Source organism: Tetrao urogallus (genome assembly GCF_951394365.1).
Source record: "Tetrao urogallus genome assembly, chromosome: 3".
Lineage (NCBI taxonomy): Eukaryota > Metazoa > Chordata > Aves > Galliformes > Phasianidae > Tetrao > Tetrao urogallus.
Window position 1 is genome coordinate 112,454 of NC_136815.1, and position 12,428 is coordinate 124,881.

Here is a 12,428-nt window from a genome sequence, read left to right on the forward strand (position 1 = left end):
GTCACCCCTGGGGCAGTGGGGTCCCTGCGCTGTGGGGACGGGCACGTACCCAGCAAGGAGCAGCCATGGGCTCTGGAACCAACTCCTCCAGCGGGGCCACTCCAGACTGAATCTTTGCAGTCCGTGAGAGTCTGTATGCCTTTGCTGTGGCGTGGAAAGACAACAGCAAGCGGAATAGCAACCAGCTGTAACACAAGGAATGGCCTCTGCACCAGCACGTGCCCCGGCCCCTGCTCCTGGAGAGACAATCCAGGGTAGCTGTGGGGCCTGGGGAAGCGCTGATGGTGTTTGTGAAGATGTGGAGCTGCTGCAAGAGTCCCACAGACTGATGCATTTGCCTCTGGGAGTGATAAGCTTTTCTCACTGCGGGTCCTAAAGCTCTTTCTTTTTTCCTCTTTGCCGGCCGGTGATGGGTGCAGAAGGGAGGAAAGCTCCAGCGCAGTTTGCCATCTGCCACGTTCCATCCTCTATCTCCTTTTCCTGCTGTTTTGTTAAGGTTTCCCACACACAGCTGAACCGCTGTGATGCCTTTCAGTTAGAAGCTCGCATCTTGCTGTAAGCTGACAGGTGGACTTTGTGAGCTGGACTTGGCGCTGCAGGAGAAGAAACTGCAGCAACCCCAAACCCAGCTGGATCCCAACACAGGGAACAGCAGAAACGTCACTGGTGCTGAACAGAACCATTTTCACTGCTGTTTGTCTCACGGCCTTCAAAAATCTTATGGTATCCTAAGGGGAAAAACCCCTATGTCTCTTCCTTCCCTGCGTGTCCTGGGGTGTTCGGAACTTCCATCGCTTGTGCGTAGAAAGGCGCGATCGTAGCTGCTGCCCATCGGGTTCCATTGGTAAAAATCACCAATAGAAGTTATTCGTGTAGTGAAAGCTGTGCTGTGAGCAGCCCTGCTGCCGCGCTGCGCTGTGCCAAGTCTTCCATCGCCCGCCTCGTGCCGCGTGGTGCTGCACTGGCTGTGTGGCTGGGGCCGCCGTGCTGCGTTGCTGTACCGAGCTGACACTTGTGCCGTGTTCCCCAGTCGTGCTGCGCTGTGCCAGCCTGACAGAACTGACAAATCAATAAAGCCATTGCAAGCAGCTTATCTCATGGCAGGAGCTGGTCTGCTGAGCGAGCACCCGGTGGTCTCTTGGTCACTCTTAGAGTTAAGAAGAGTGAAGCAGCTTCCTCGAGTTCAACGCTGACCCAGCAAAGACGGGTAAATTGGATAGAGAAGGCATTTGCAGGAAAAGCAGCATTCAGCTGCGTGATGCAGAAATTGCTTTGTCCTGAACAAGCTTGCACTTGCCTTTGCAAACTAAGAAGTGCCTTCATACACCAGCTGCTGCTTCCTTGCTCAGCCGGTGAGCTCTTCTTTAGCACCCTTCACCCTCATTCTCAATTCTGAATGTCATTACAGCTCAGCTTGAGCGATGGATCTCCCTCCTGCTGGCTGCACTCAGCAGTTACAAGTCTGTTAACTGGCAGCCACAGGGTGTTTCATGCACACGTCAGGCAGCAGTTGCAGCGCCACAGAAGATCTGAGGTTGGTGAGGGCCGCCCTGTGCGGTCCTCCAGCCCAGTGCTGGGTGGCCCAGTGCCATGTCAGGTCTGAGAACCCCCAGGGGTGGAGACATCCAGCCTGCCTGGATAACCTGCAGATAACCAGTGTTCAGCCAACCTCAGTGAAAAAAAGATTTCCCTGTTTTTCAATTTGGGCCCATTGCTCAGCCTCTTGCCCCGGTGCTGGGACCACCAAGAACAGCCTAGCTCCAGCTTCTTGCGTTGGAACTGGATGATCTTTAAGGTTCTTTCCCATACGAACCACTCGATCGTTCTGTGGACTTTAAAGGCCCTCCCAACCCAACCTGTTCTGTGATTCCACGAGTCTTCACCCACATATCAGGCATCTGTTCACGCTGATGTGCAGCCATCCCAGCTCTCAGACTCTCCCACCGTGCACCCTCCAGGCCCTTTGCCATCTAGGCTGTCTGCGCTGGGCTCGCTCCATTTCATGGGCTCTGTGCTTTTGAGGGAACCTCATCAGAGCAGAGCAGAGGAGGGTTCTTCCCTCAGCCAGTTAATGAGGCTTTCCCAAGGCAGCCCAGGTGGCCGTGGGCCTCCTTTGCTGCAGGAGTATTGCAGGCCCACAGCTCAGCATCCAGAGAGACGTGCATGGCCGCCTCTGCAGAGCTGTCACCAGCACAAGAATGGAAATGCTGCCCTCGTGTTTGCAAGTCAGACAAAAGTCCTGCCAGACAAGGGGGGGATGTGTCCCTGGCACCGATGGTCAGGTCTGTCAGCTCACAATGCCTGAAATTCCTGTCCGTGTATCATAGCTGTGGTATGGCACATAGAATCACAGAATCACAAAGGTTGGAAAAGAGATCTGTATCACGCAGCCCAACCTCCCGCCTATCACTGCCCCCAGAACCACGTCCCCAGTACATCGAACCGTTCCTTCAACACCTCCAGGGTCAGTGACTCCACCGCCCCCCAGTGCAGCTTCCTGAGCAGGAGTTTTTCCAAATCCAACCCGAATCTGCCCTGCCTCAGCCTGAGGCCATTCCCTCTCCTGTCGCTGCTATGCGGGAGCAAAGGCCGAGCCCAGCTCACCACAGCCTCCCTCTCTGAGTGCTCCGGGTCACTGCAGAGCAATAGGGGTCCCCCGAGCCTCCTCTTCTCCACGCTGCACAAATCCCATTCCCCCAGCCGCTCCCCATAGGATTTGTGCTCCAGACCCTCCCAGCTCCGCTGCCCTTCTCTGCACGCTGCAGGGCCTCGGTGTCTCGCCTGCAGTGGGGGCCCAGCTGAGCACAGCGCTGAGGTGCAGCCTCACCACAGCTGAGTACAGAGGGATGAGCACCTCCCGCTCTGCTGGCTGCACTGTTCCTGGCACAAGCCGGGATGCCATCGGCCTCCTTGGCCACCCGGCTGCCACGTGCTCTGCATCCTGCACAGTATCTGCTAGAAGATCTGTTAGATCTACTAGAAGGTGTTCTGGAAGATCTACAGTCATTAGCAATTGCACAGTGTAGGGATCGGCTGAGCCTCAGTAATGAATGCCTGCCAGTGGTTACCTGCTCTCAAATTCAGGCTAGAAAGAAGGCCGATCGGTTTTGTGTTCTGATTCAGACGTTGCACCTTTTCTGCTAGCTGAAAAAAAGATGCTTTGCAGTGCAGAACTTCCTGACCATCAGCACTGAGATGTCAAGTCGTCGCACGGCTTTCGGGAAGCTTTATTGGCTTGAACTTTCTGAATCGTTGATCAGAACCTTAAGGATCCCTAAAACTCCTGTGGCATTTCCACCCTCTGCGGCAGAAACGGCATTTCTACTGGTCTGACTTCGCCCATGCATTTAAATCTGTGCATAAAAGATTGGGCCACCCGAGAGGAAGAGCAGAACGGCACAGGTCACAGTGCTGCAGCTGCCCCATGTCGCGCATCAGCATCCAGCGCACGCCTACAACACCCAGCGCGGGCTCAGCGCTCCGCCCAACGCGCAGGGGGCGCTCTGCCACGGGTGGGTGGCAGCGGAAGCGGAAGCAGAGCGAGGCTGGCGCCAACTCCGTCGTCCCGCCCGCTCTCACCCGCATTCTCGCGAGATGTTCTCCCAAGTCTTTCTACAGGACCTCTCGCGAGAGTTACCCCTCTGAGCGCTCCTGAAAGTTCTCGCGAGAGTTTCGTGCCGATCGCCGACGGGGTGGACAAGATGGCGGCCACAACGACCATCTCCTTGGTGAGTCTCAGCCCGCGCCGGCTCTGCTCCGTGCGACCCGGGCCGGATCTGGCGGGCGGCTCTCCTCGCCTCGGCCCTTCTCGGCTCGGCTTCCTTCGGGCCGTCCTGCGGCTCTCCGAGGCCCGGCTGCTGCTCGGGGCCCTCTGCTCGCCCCGCGCTGAATCAGGCCGGCGCTGCGGCCTGTCCTTGCGCTGCCGGCCGGGTCTGCGGCTCTGCGGGCCGGCACGTCGCTCCCGGTGCTCGAGGTTCGTTGGGGAATTAAGTTCTCGCCGTTGTCATGAGAGGATTTTAGCGTATTTTAGGATGTTTTCCGCCCTGAGGAAGGGTAGGGCCTCGTAGGGTACGGCCCCGAGGTTGGGCTGTTGGCTTTAGCTCTGATGGAGGGGCTCCGTGCGCTGAGGCGTCGGTGTTTTTGTGTTTGCTGCCAGGTTATCTGCTCGCGAAGGGATCCCAGCCCCGCCGATCACTGTAGGAGTCCGTCGTGTTTTTGGAAGGTTCAGTAGATTTCTTCTCGAGGAAAGACCGCTGATGCGGTGTGGAACCAGAAGTCTTGTTTCAGAGGCTTGTTTGTTTCCTATGTGAGCGAAATCTCAAATTTTGGAAGTTAAATGCTTCGTTCAGGTGCCGTTCAGCTTTTCTTGGACTGATTTGTGTTTGTTTTTTGCAAAATACAGAATTGTAAATGGAATTGTGTGAAATGGAAACATGAAACCTCTGCTGTGTCGCACCGCTGGGGGAACCCGTGGTGTGAAAACTGGATGCTGGGGAGCTACCCAAGGGGTGGCCGTGGTGCTGTGCCCCCCAGACACCATCTGATGCTCACAGCTTTGCCTGGACCACTGGTGTGACATAGCGGGATGCTTCGCAGTGTTTTTGTGCTTTCTGCTTCCTCACCCCGCCGTCGTTTTCTTTAAAACGTTGGTTTTTTGTTGTGAACAGAACTGATTCTAAAGCTGTTAGCCTTGAGCCCACACGAGGGTCTGCCTTTGTACTATGAAGGAGGTGTTTCTTAGAGCCCTCCTTGTTTGACTTCATGAATGTTGGCGCTCAGAATCAGCAGTAAATACAAATAACTCACAGTTTGATTCCTGTCTTGTTTAATGAGGTCTTCGTTAGGCTAGGCAATTAGCCAAATTAATTCTGGGGATGGGCATTCAAGCTTTAAGCATGTAAAGCTAAATTTGATTCCTAAGATGATGAAGAATGAAAGGAATGTTGCATTGCTCAGGAAATAAGAGAGTAAAACGTTAGTTCTCCCTCAGAGCTGAGGCAATGACTGTCCTTTGTCTCCCAGCATGTTGTTTCAGCCAATTGCTCTGCTGTCCCTCCATGTTTTGGTCCCTGGATGTTTTGAAACAGCAACATACACCTTTTCAATGGGAAAGTAACGTGGCAGCTTTAAAACAGCAAGCCTCCATCTGGTTCTGCTGCATGCAGTGCAGTGGTGGGGTGGCTGCAGTCAGGCTGTCAGAGCCACAGCTCCATTCTGGAAATTACCTTACAACACAGACAGAAAAGTAATGGAATTGTTCCAGAGATTCTATGTAGATATGCATTACCTATTTATATTACTTATAGTAGTAAGATTTCACACTGTGAAATCAACTCCTGGGTCGCTTGCCTACAGATTTGGTGTTTGGATTGACTCTTCTTGGGAGCAGCACGCAGTAAGCATGAGGAGTTGGATTATTTCTGTTTTGTTGCCTTGTAACCCTGAGCATTCAAGCTGAAGTCAGTCAGCTTGCAGCATCAGTTCCCACTCAGAGGGCTGTAATCCTGTCGCAGACAAAGCACTGCGAGGAGCCCAAGCCGGCCTTAATGATCCTGGTGTTACTCTTATAACACTGAGAGTTAACTTTGGCTCTATGACATTCAATTCAATGTAGGTTCCTCTAATGGCTGTCCATGGCAGCAGCAGCTGGGAGGCAGCTTTTGATGTGTGGGTGAACGCCAGAAATTGGCAGCAGCAGTCCTGGGGCTGAAGGGACACCTGAGCTTGTGACAGGGATGGGAGATGAGGAATGGCGCCCGTGCTTTGGGTTTGTGACTTCTTCACAAACAGAGCGCTCGTGAGTTACAGCAGGCTGCCCAGGGGGGCGATGGAGGCCCGTTTCCATGCAGCTCTCAGAGGTGTGGATGTGGCATGAAGGGATTCTTAATGGTCTGTGTGGTTTTTATGTGAGTTTTGTTCCGATCTTATTGGGAACCGGCCGGATCCGACCATCCAGCGCAGTGTTAATTCACTGGGCTTGGAGGCACTGCGTGTCTGTACTGACCCACACTTGTTTCTAGTCCTTAAGATCCAGACTGAGTTAAACATCCCAGCTGTCAGTCGTGCTGTGTGATCAGTGGCACCTTTCCTTCTGAGTTTGGTGTTGGTGCCTCTGGCTGCTTCAGGTCTCCCCTCTGTGCTGGCAGGGAGGCTGCTCTGATGTGCCTGGGGTCAGGCCAGTGCTGCTGCACAAACTGCTTCTCTCAGTGCAGCCGCAGTGCTTTTCTGCTCAGGGCCAATTGAGATTTGGTGGCTGGCTGGAAAGGCTGGAGAGTGAAGGAAAAATAAGTTCAGTGCAGGCAAACAAATGGAGCTCTGGGGTTTTGCAAGCACAGGTTTTGTTCCCAGCTTACTTTCTGAGTGGGGACTTTCAGAGTATGGGCTCTGCTGTTGTACTGGAAGCAGTTACTTGGGAAAACAGTAAAAAATGGAAAGGAGGGGATGTTCCTTTGTCAAAAGCAACACATCTTTTAAGGAGATTGAATTGGGTCCTATAAATCCTGGGAAAGCTGCACGATGTCGGATCGCTTTCGTGTTCATCGCGTGCTTATCTGGTGCCACAGATTTACCAGGCATTCAGTTCACATTGTTGAATGCTTTTTATGTAAGCATCACGTCGTTTTAGCAGACAAATCTCTCTTCATCTGGCTTCTTCCATCCCTCATTCCCCAGCTTGGTCTTTCCCTGATCTCTGTGTCACTGAGAAAATGGACCCTCATTTCCCACACCTGAACTTCATGTAGACACAGGCTTTGTACTGAGCTGATCTTCCAGCTCTAACTTTCTGATGCCACATGCAGTCATTTGGCACCAAGGCTCTGTCAGGGCGTTTCCTTACCCACAGTGTTTCTGTTGTTTACCTGGGGCAGCTCTGCTGTTTCTTCTCCTCCATCTGCATTTACTTCTCAGCACTTCTTTTGGAGCCCTTCATCCCTGCTGTTACTGTAGGCCGTATGTCTCTGCTTGCAGGACAGGCAGACAGGTGACGCAGTGTTTCACATGGCATGGTGTCTGTATTGGCATCTCTTCCTTTCTTGCCACGGCCCACGTGTCACTCAGGCTGAGCAGTGTCTGAGAGCCCAACGCTGAGCCCTTCTCAGCTGTTCTTTAGGGCCTGGAGAGCAGCAGGTGCACCTGCACCATGCAGACCTTTGCTGTGAGAGCAGTGCTGTGGGAATGTCCCTGCACGTTGCAGCTTGGACTGTTGGCTCTTGATGTCATTTCATTGCAAATGCTGCCTTAGTGAAGTACCTCTGGGTGCCCCAGCATGCTGCCGTGCAGCCAGCCCTGGGCCTTGTCCTCCCAGCTGCTGTGCTTCGTGGCTGGCACACTGACACTCCATTGGGCAGTCGCAGCCAAGGGGCTGAGATCACAGAACCACACAATGACTGGGTTGGAAGGGACCCCAAGGATCACGAAGCTCCAACCCCCCACCACAGCAGGGCCACCAACCTCCACATTTCACAGCAGCCCAGGCTGCCCAGGGCCCCATCCAACCTGGCCTTGAACACCTCCAGGGATGGACGGGGCATCACAGCCTCTCTGGGCAGCTGTTCCAGCCCCTCACCGCTCTCACAGCACAGAACTTCCCCTGACATCCAACCTCCATCTGCCCTGATGGTGGTCAGGAGGGCAGTGCGTGCTGCGTGTGAAGGTAACACCCAGAGCAGTGTTGGTTTTAATGGCTCAGTTGTGGTGCAGCTGGGAGTCGTTTACAAAACATGGTGAGAGCTGTGTCAGGGGATCGTGGCTCCTTTGTGTTTGTGTGTGTGTTTTGAGGACTGTGTTTGCAAAAGTTGGACTTGTGTTGAGTTTGGAGCTCCGGGAGAATTGAGTACGCTGCCAGATTGCATCACTGAAGCATGCTGTAGATTTTCCTTCTTTGCTTCAATGAAACAGATGTTGCTCACACAAACGTGTGGTTACTGAAGCGCTTTGGGCACAGGATGTCTGGGGAGGTTTAAATGCCTGCCTGCTCTATGTGTAGCACACCTGGCAGTGCTGATGGAAGGACCTTGGATGTGCTGCACACTTTGTGTTTTGCAGCACGTTCGTTGCACTGCCTGCTGTGGCGCCAACAGGCTGTGCTCCCATCCTGGTAGCAGCAATTTGGGGTGAGGAGCAGTGAAAGGGTGCCACGCACACAAGGGCTTGCAGAGTGAGTTGCAGCTGTGAGCCACAAGCTGAGGTGGTGGCTCTTGAGCTGAGGTGGTGGCTCTTGTGCATGTTGAGGTCTTTTCTGGGAGTTAAATCTGTCGTGCACATGAAAGCACTGCCTTTGTCTCAGCCTTGGGCTGGTGGCTCTTCAGCCTCACGCTGTGGGGCTGTGCAGTGTGAGCAAGCCGTGATGAGGACAGCCCTCCAGCCGCTGATGTGAGCAGAGCGAGGAATAACCACTTCTATAACAAAGTATTTTTAGTGAAGCTTCTTGTTGGCGAATTACTCCTCAAGTATCACAGAATCACAGAATTGTAGGGGTTGGAAGGGACCTCCAGAGATCATCGAGTCCAACCCCCCTGCCAAAGCAGGTTCCCTACAGCAGGTCGCACAGGTCAGCATCCAGGCAGGTCTTGAACATCTCCAGAGAAGGAGACTCCACCACCTCCCTGGGCAGCCTGTTCCAGTGCTCCGTCACCTCACTGTAAAGAAGTTCTTGCGCATATTTGTGCGGAATTTCCTATGCTGCAGTTTCCGGCCGTTTCCCCTCGTCCTGTCTCCACTCACCACTGAAAAGAGTCCGGCCTCGCCATTCTGCCCCCCACACCTCAGATATTGACAGACCTGGATCAGCTCCCCTCTCAGCCTCCTTTTCTCCATGCTGAACAGACCCAGCTCACTCAGCCTTTCTCCATAGCAGAGATGCTCCAGGCCCCTCACCATCTTGGTGGCCCTCCGCTGGACTCTTCCCAAGAGATCCCTGTCTGTTTTGTGCTGGGGAGCCCAGAACTGGACGCAGTGCTCCAGGTGAGGCCTCACCAGGGCAGAGCAGAGGGGGAGGATCGCCTCCCTCGACCTGCTGGCCACGCTCTGTGCAATGCACCCCAGGATGCCATTGGCCCTCTTGGCCACAAGGGCACACTGCTGGCTCATGGCAACCTGTCGTCCACCAGGACACCCAGGTCCCTTTCCGCAGAGCTCCCCTCCAGCAGCTCATCTCCCAGCCTGTACTGGTGCATGGAATTATTCCTCCCCAGATGCAAGACTCTACACTTGCTTTTGTTAAACCTCATCCGTTTTTTTTTTTTGCCCAGCTCTCCAGCCTTTCCAGGTCTCGCTGAATGGCAGCACGGCCTTCAGGCGTGTCAGCCAATCCTCCCAACTTCGTATCATCACAAACTTGCTGAGGGTGGCCACCATCCCCTCATCAAGGTCATTGATGAAGATGTTGAACAAGACTGGACCCAGCACAGACCCCTGAGGAACACCGCTGCTTACAGGCCTCCAACCGGACTCTTCACCACCAACGACGACCCTCTGTGCTCTGCCACTCAGCCAGTTCTCAACCCACCTCACTGTCCACCCATCAGTCCTTTTTCCACTCCTACCTTATTTCATCTCCTGTGTCGCTCACTTGCTACGGTTCCTAAAATAAACGAGCCTCTGTTTTTGTTTTCTCTTATGTGTGTTTGTACTCCAGGGAGGTTCTGAGCCCTGGAGTAGATTTCCAGGAGATGCGCCTGAACTCTTGGAGTTCAAACCAGGCAAAGGCCTCGCGGCGCTCAGAAGCAGCGTCCGTAGCACCAGGTATACTCTGTGTTTCTCTCCCTGTGAAGGCAGCTCGCATTCTCCCTCCTGCTGGCAGTGTGACACATGTTCCTGTTGCTCTCTGCTGTTGGATGAGGCAGTTTGCAAGGGGTGCGGTGTGAAGCACAGCCTGCTTTTCCAGAGCTGTCCCACTGCTGCCTGACAGCTCCACCTGCATCGTGCAGAGGCTTTTCCTGGTGCTGTTGTTACCCTCACATGCTTGGGAAGCACATTGGCTTTTTTTCAGTGTTCCATGGTTGCAGTTAATCCTGGAGATGGCGAAGCCTTCCTGCCCTGCACAGATCGCCGTTGCCATATGGCTTTGCTGGTTGCTTCCTGTTCTCAGTTGTAGTGTGGGCCCTGCAGTGCTTCCTTCTGATCAGCCGTGTGCTCCTGAGGCTGCAGTGGTTCCAACTGTCTCTGTTCTTATTTGTGTGTCAGCTTTTCTTTTTGCTCTTTTTAATTCACCCCAGGTCTCTGTGTGTTATTTCATGGTGTTGTGTCCACGGGGTCCAGTGAAGCAACTGCAACTCCAGAATGTTGTGTCCCAGCATTCGTGCAGAGGGTTTTTACATTAGGAGAGTTTATTTCACGTCTGCTTGATGTCTGTTATACCAGAAAATGCTCACAACTCCCTTAGGATGAGCTCGAGGCTGAGACACGGTCAGGATCTGCTGTGCAGCATTCTATGGATGACCTAGGGCATCTCTGGATGTCAGTGAGCTCACCCTGCAGCTCTGTTGGCTGTCCTGGTGTGCAGCTTGCTGCCCTGCTGGGAGGCAGCATGCAGGCAGCCTTCAGTGGTCCTCTGAGACTGGTGGCTGAACTGGGAGGAACCTTTCAGTGGGTGAAGTGGCTGCTCAGTGGGTGAATGGCTTACGTTCATGCTTTGTGTCCTTATCTGAGGTTTGCTCCGTGGTAATTTTTATGCTGGTAGCACTTTGCATGCGGAGGGAGCTCCATTCAGCCTGGTACCTCTCTGCTGCCAGGCAGGTGGGGATATTTGTCCATTCTGGAATTTTCAGTTGGGTTGGGAGGGGAGCTGAGTTCTGCTTTAAGGAATGATGCAGGCGAAGCTGACAGGAGCAGCAGAGCAGGGCAGGTGTGTGGCTTCAGGCCCAGGGTGCAGTCCTCGTGTGGGATGGATGGCTGCAGCTGTGGCGCTGCGGTGCTGTGGTCCGTTCTCACTCCTTCCTCTGAGTCTGCAGGAAAGCAGCTTCTGCCATGGTGCGGTGTGTCTGTGTGAATGGAAGTCAGAGCAGCTCTGCACAAGGAGTGAGCAGGATTCTGTTGGGAAGATGAGCACTGTTTACCTCGTGGGAAGGAATCCCCAGTCCAGCAGGGTGCTCTGGTGGCTGTCAGCTAGGCTGGAATGGTCCCCATAGTGAGGCCTACAGCAGGGGTGGGTCTGGCTGCGAGGCTGCCTCAGGACCAGCCTGAAGTCGGAGCATCACTGAGGGCATTACCCACATGTGTTCTAAACACCAACAGGCACGCGGCACAGACACCTCTAGAAGTCTGTCTTAGAAGGAATGCCACCCCTCTTTATGCCCAGGTTAAGAAACAAGAAGTTGGTTAATGAGCTGGCTAAGCACCGATTAGCAGTGCTTTCCCCCAGGTCTGCTGGTGGGAGGACGGGTGGCATCGCTGCCTCTGGAGAAGGGAGCTGCAGTCCTGGGGCAGCCCCAACTGTTGGTGCAGAGCTCTGTGCTGGCTGTGAGTGGAGCAGTGGGCCTTGGGGTGCAGCTGGGGGTGCCAGCCCTCAGGGGAGGCACTTGGTGGCACTGGTGTTAAGGATTGCTGTGTCTGAGCTGCTCTGGGCGCAGGTGGAGTTGGCTGTTCTGTAGGTGAGCAGGATGCAGAGGAGGCCCTGAGCCGAGGGGCCTTTCTTCCACCTTTCTCAGCGGAGGGCTCGAGGATGGCTGTGTTGGCTCTGTACCTCAGGGTGTCTGCTGAGAACACAGATATGTGGCATTTCCTTTCTCTCTGCTGTTCATCTCTTGAACTTGGCAACCTCTGTTATTTCCATGGCAATTTAAAAATCAAATCATTAGCCTGTATTGAGAAGAACACGAAGGTACTGGAGCTGCATTAGTGTTGAGGTGGTGTCCATCACTGCCATGGAAGGAATTTGGCTGGTTAAAGTGTTGGAGCATTCTCGCAGTGCGCGTGGCTCCTTAGGGGGACGAGTGTGTGCCTGCCTGAGCCCTGGTGCTGGCTGCAACGCAGCCCTGCGTCTCACAGGGAGCTGCAGCAGCAGCCTGCTTGCACTGCTTTGCTCGTGGAGGCATAAAGAGAACGCAGAGAAGTGCAGAGTTTGCGTGCAGATGCGGCGTGGATCTTTTGCTTTTGGCAGAGCGAGGCGTCGGGCGATCCCAAGAAGCAGCTCTTAGCTGGTCTCTGTGTTGGGATCAGGGCCGTGAGACCTCGATGCATCAGTGAGATCCTTCCTGTGGGGAGGACCCCGATGTGTCAGAAGCGTTTGTGCCTGCAGGGGAAAACTCTTCACTGTCAGTCAGCGCTGGGTTTGAATGGATGGGGAATGGGACCAGGTGAGCAGAAGGAACAGTACTGCTGCTAAGCTGCTGGTTACTTCCATCCAAACTGTTGTTTGTTCCCATGGGACGGCTTTGTTGCTGTGCCAGGAGAGCTGCTCTTGTTTTACTGAGTGAACCTGAGCAGGT